Consider the following 6,278-nt stretch of genomic DNA (forward strand, 5'->3'; position numbering starts at 1 on the left):
CAGACCACGACAATAGTCTAGGAGACAAAGTTTGTGTCTATCTCGTATTGAAAAAGTATCGTAAAAGTGGTGGTCTCTTAGGAACTGTATATGTACCTGGAAACGTATGACTTCATGCCCACCATCAGCCATCTTTTGCAGAATTAAATGAACGAGAGATATATTTATTTATTTATTACTAAGCTACCAGATACAATCTCAGAGGCCATTTTACACTGGAGCACTCAAATCAACAATAATAACAACATTGGGAAATGAAGTGGAAGGATGGCGGCCAGGATCTGTATTTTAAGGTACCATCTCAACATTGACCTGGTGTAACTGAGGAAAACCCTGGAAAACCTCAGTCAGGATACTGAATTCTGGATTCGAGCATGGGACCTTCCGATTGCGAAGCAAAAACGCTGTAGTAATAATAGATCTTTGAGTTTTACGTCCCACTCTTATGTCGGCTAGGCTAAAGGAGATGGGGATGATGAGAAATGAATGAAATGGTGGAATGAAGAAAGTGGGAGGGAATGGGCGGGCCCCGAGAAAACCCATGCACACGGTGTTCGTCCACCACAAGGTTCACTTGGCGGGAGCAGAGATGGAACCCGGAACCCCATGCACCAGAGGTGAACGCTCTACCAATGAGCCACGGCGGTCCTTATAATAATAATAATAATAATAATAATAATAATAATAATAATAATAATAATAATAATAATAATAAGAAGAAGAAGAAGAAGAAGAAGAAGAAGAAGTATTGTCTGATAATAATTGTATTGTGTATGTATGATACTTGAAGAGAGTACTTGAACTACACACACGATTAGGCTCGATTTGGCTCGACTCGACTCGAAGCTCGAACCAAATTCCAGTCGAGTTGGAGGAAATTTTTCGAGCCGAGTTCTCGAGTCGAGTTCAAACATGTCTGTTTCGAGTCGAGTCGAGTTTCAAAGAAAACTCGCTCGTGCCCATCCCAATTTTCCATATATAGAAAGTGCCCCTCCCCGACATAAAGGAGAATTTTAAAAAATGCTAGGACACATTCTGTTTATTTTGAATAAAGAGTTAATACACTGAATTTCAGCTCCGTAAGTTTAACGGCTTGTGAGATACTCATTTTTTTTCGCAAAAATTTGGATCCTCACTACCTCCTTAGGATATTATGCATTATAATAGAAGCAATATAACATCCCAATTTGGATTAAGGCCGAACTATATACCAAAAGTAATTTCATTTGACTTTGCAATTTGACCGTGATGATCAGGCACACATAGTTACATTCAATTTTTTATATATTACAGTGATTCAAAAATGTATTTTTTTCCAGTAGTTAGCTCTAAAAGCTAATACACGCTAATACACTGTAAAATACAAGCTAATACAAGCTAATACACTGTAAAATACACGCGGAAATACGTAGGAACAAACCATGGTTCGACCAAGAATGCATTAAACTAGCAGAGAAGAGAAAACAGGCAAAATTACGGTGGCTACAAAATCCGAATGAAACAACTACACAAAATTTCGCAGATATCAGGCGGGAAACTTCCAAAACTTTTAGAACAAAGAAACGGGATTTTTTGAAAGCTAAAATTAAGGAACTTGAAGATAATGGTAAAAATAAAAATATTCGGGACATGTATAAGGGGATCAGCGAATTTAAGAAAGGCTATCAACCTCGTGCTTATATATTAAAGAAATCTGACGGAACAGTTCTCACCGATACGGATAGCCTCTTAAATAGATGGAAAGATTTCTTTGACGATCTGCTGAACACGCAGCCAAAAACTAATGTGCGTGGAGAAAAGGAGATACACACCGCAGAACCGTATATTCCAGAACCCAATCGAATAGAAGTGGAAGCCGCTATAAAGAAATTGAAGAAACACAAATCTCCGGGTGTAGATGAAATTCCGGCTGAGTTAATTTTAGCTGGAGGCGAAAAATTGTGGAACAAGATACACAAACTCATTCTCCTTATCTGGAACAAGGAAGAATTGCCACAAGAGTGGAAAGAATCAATCATTGTTCCAATTCACAAAAAAGGCGACAAAACTGACTGTAATAATTATCGAGGCATTTCTCTTCTGTCAACATCCTATAAAATCCTTTCAAATATTCTATTAGCAAGATTGACCCCATACGCAGATGAAATTATTGGAGATTATCAGTGCGGATTTAGACGAAATCGATCAACTATCGACCAAATATTTACCATTCGCCAAATACTCGAAAAGAAGTGGGAATACAATACCCCGGTACATCAACTATTTATTGATTTTAGAAAGGCTTACGACTCGGTTAGGAGAGAAACATTATACAACGTTCTTACAGAACTTGGAATACCGAGAAAGCTAATTAGATTAATTAAGATATGTTTAAGTGAATCCCAAAGTAAAGTCCGGGTAGGAAAATTTTTGTCCACGAGCTTCCACGTCGAAAATGGCCTGAAACAAGGAGATGCGTTGTCGCCATTATTATTTAACTTTGTGCTGGAATACGCCATAAGGAAAATCAAAGATAGCAACCAGGGCCTAGAGTTGAACGGCATTCACCAGGTTATGGCATATGCTGATGATGTAAATTTAATAGGGGATGATAGGAGAACAGTAGAAATAAATGCAGAGATCTTATTAAACGCTTGCATGGACATGGGTTTAGAAGTAAATGCAGAGAAAACTAAATACATGGAAGTGCGTCGGGACCGTAATACGGCAAATTGTGGAGGCGTTAAAATATTAAATAATGCTTTTGATAAAATAAATACTTTCAAATATTTAGGATCAATATTAACAGACGAAAATCATATTCACGAAGAAATTAAATGTCGACTAAAAGCAGGGAATTCGTGTTACTATTCGGTTCAAAATCTCTTGTCGTCGCGAATTCTGTCGAGGAATTTGAAGCTTAAAATATATAAAACGATAATCATGCCTGTTGTTCTGTATGGTTGTGAAACATGGTCGCTTACTCTGAGGGAAGAACATAGACTGAAAGTATTTGAGAACAGGATCCTGAGAAGAATATTCGGACCCAAGAGGAACGAGAATGGGGAATGGCGGAAACTTCATAACGAGGAACTACATAGTTCATACGGTTTACCCAACATTGTTAGGGTCGTCAAGTCTAGGAGGCTTAGGTGGGCAGGTCATGTAGCTAGAATGGAAGAAAGTAGAAACGCTTTCAAAGTCTTGACTGGTAGACCCATAGGAAAACGACCATTAGGAAGACCTAGGCGCAGATGGGAGGACAGTATTAAGATGGATCTCGCAGAGATAGGAATACAAAGTAGAAACTGGATGCAATTAGCTAAGGATAGAAGTCAGTGGAGAGCTTTTGTGAACGCGGCACTGAACCTCCGGGTTCCATAGGCCATAGAGTTAGAGAGTTAGTTAGTTAGTTAGTTAGCTCTAAAAACTCACAGGTCTCGAAAGCCAAGTTGTAGTGTAAGTCCTATTGCTATTATTACTATTAAAAATATCAATATCCAAAAGTGCCTGAAGTTATTTTTTCACATTTTTAGATATACTCACCTCAGGTAAGTAGACAGAAACAAGTGGAAAAGGAAGGGAAATGAAGGTCTTGAAAGTAAAATGGAAGCAAATTTACCAGTCTCCAGAAGATACTGTCTAGCAGAGCAGAGTGGGTCGATAGATCATACTGAGTCGGTGGGTCGCAGTGGGTCACGGTGGGTGGTGGGTCACAGTGAGTCACATGCTGTTGACCCACGACCCACTAACCCATTCAGAAAACTTGACCCACTGACCCACTACATCTCTGGTCCAGACCCCCCTTCGAGAACAGTAATGAAAAAAATAAGGAAGGATGAAACAAAAAGGAACGAGAAAGAGAAGAATCAGCCTTAAAAATATAAAGCTAGAGCAAGCTTTTGGTTACTCTTTCTTATGAGGAGATTTGTATTAATTGCAATACATGGTGTCGAATGAGCAGGATATTGTGGAAAAGTCAGGGAATTTGAAATTTCTAGAAAAGTTATTGAATTCTAGAATTTCTGCTACTAGTCAGGAAAATTTCAAGCTTTCGAAAACATAGTGTCGTTGTGTAATAGTGTGGACATTTTTAATTATAATTTTTCGTCGTCACAGTATCAAAAATGTTATTTCAGAAACAGTTTTCTACTGCTCCTTTAACCTCTCATTTGGAACAGACATTAGTTGATGGAATAAGGAAAAAAAATGTGGAAAGAAAGTTCTGTTATCATTTAATTCAACAGAGAAAGGAACGTAGATATTGTAAAACATTTTACAAGACAATATTGGATATGTACTTTTTATAATAGTTGAGGTCATAATGAAAGGAAAATGATTATATTTGAATGAACAGAAGAAGTAGATATTGTGAAATCTTTTCAACACTTTTTTTTATGTTGTAATAATTTTGGTAGAGTCAATAATAGACCGAGATTTATCCCCTTCACCAATTTATTATAAAATTTGATAAATACAAAACGTCTTTGATTACAAAGAGTACAATACTGTTTTCTCCTTAATGTCCAAGTAGAGGAGAATAGGTGTTTTGCACGGTGCCCATTCTCTCAAGGTAGTCTCCAAGGCACCTGCCGGTTCGGTGAGTCTGGAAGGATAGACCCCTCAGCTCAAGGCAGCTTCACGAGGCTTGGTTATAGAAAGGACTTCTAGTCCAGTGCGACCTCAGGGCGCTGTAGATGATTCAATCAGTTGGACGACCAATGCTGGGTCCCTCGGTGGTCCTCCTTTTATTTGTCCTCTTCGGGTCCTTCCGTGGGGTCCGTTTCCTTCCGGTGTTCCTCGGTGTCTTTCGTGACAGCTTGTTGTCTGTTAGGTTGTTTATAATCATTAGCACGTGTTGAGCTGACACGTGCGTCTGTTGTGATGTGGGGATCCTTGCACCCCCACACTGAAAAAAAAAAATCTAGAAGATTATTTTGAGAAAATACACAATATCTAAAGCGAAAATGCTCTCTAAATACCTAAACTCATTATTTTCAGCAGACGCACAAATTGGGTAACATTCTATCTACATGGATGTTATATATGTCGATTACTGGAAACCGCTTCTCGCTATCTATTACCATATTTACAATATAATGATTAATGTTAAAACCGGAAATGGTTGATTCGTATCGCTTCCGGTTTGAATATTACATTAATCAGGGAACTCGATTCTTAACTATTGACTCTGTACATCGTGACAAAAATTAATAGTAATCCATCAGATAGTTCTTGAGACTGTTTGTTTCACTGACGGACAGAATGAATATATGGCTATAGAGTTTTGATAAGCTAAATTCGTTAATGAGTGATGATGGAACAAATACAAAAAGGGAACCAAGAGTACAACCGGGAAAATTTTCGAACACAAAATTAGCCATCCAAAACCCACATGTCCTTGGTTAGAATACCATAGATGAAAACTATACCGCTGAGTCATCAATCACCCGCTTATTAGTTTCATTAGTTATTATATTAATATAAATTAATGAATGCCTGCTTATGTTAATTATTGAACAATTACATTGTATACTTTGTAAAGTCAAAAATTATAAATTTGTATTTACTGTACATAGGTATGTTGACAATAAGCGAATGTTATTATAATATTTGTTGCCATTTCTTTTCCTTCACTGCCTTTCGTCTGGTGAAAAAGTAGTTTGCAGCGCTTTGGAGCAGCTGCAGGTGGGAACTAGAGCTGTTCCGATAATCGAGTAATCGATAACAATTCGATAAAATTTCAAAACCGTTTCATCGATAAAGAATTTTAATTTTATCGAATTATCGAACTTTCGAGACTCCCGAAATGTTCGAGACTCTCGAAATGATCGAGAATCCCGAAATGTTCGAGACTCCCGAAATGTTCGGGACTCTCGAAGTGTTCGAGGCACTCGAAATGTAAGAAACATTAGACAACTTCGAGACACTCGAACTGTTCGAGAATCTCGAATTGTTTGAAAACAGCAAATACAGAAATATATCAATATGATCGCATTTGTCGAGTCGCTTGAATATTTAGAAAAGTTCGGGATTATCGGAGTGTTCGAAAGAAACGGTGTATTCTAGGTTATCATAGTTGTATATAATATTATTACATATATGCAGAGTGTTCATTTTAAAACTTCTCTCCTTAGCAATGTAGTGAAGAAAAAGTTTTTCCCCCACAGATCTGTACAAGGTTTAAGCAGTCTGTCAGAAGAGAGAAAGAGAAAACATGCATCAGCCAAATGGAATTCGAATCCAAGACAACATTAGTCTACTAATAGTCACTTTCCCGATTGCGCCAATAACGGAAC

This window comes from Thermobia domestica, chromosome 14, assembly GCF_964235325.1.
Source record: "Thermobia domestica chromosome 14, izTheDome1.hap1.1, whole genome shotgun sequence".
Lineage (NCBI taxonomy): Eukaryota > Metazoa > Arthropoda > Insecta > Zygentoma > Lepismatidae > Thermobia > Thermobia domestica.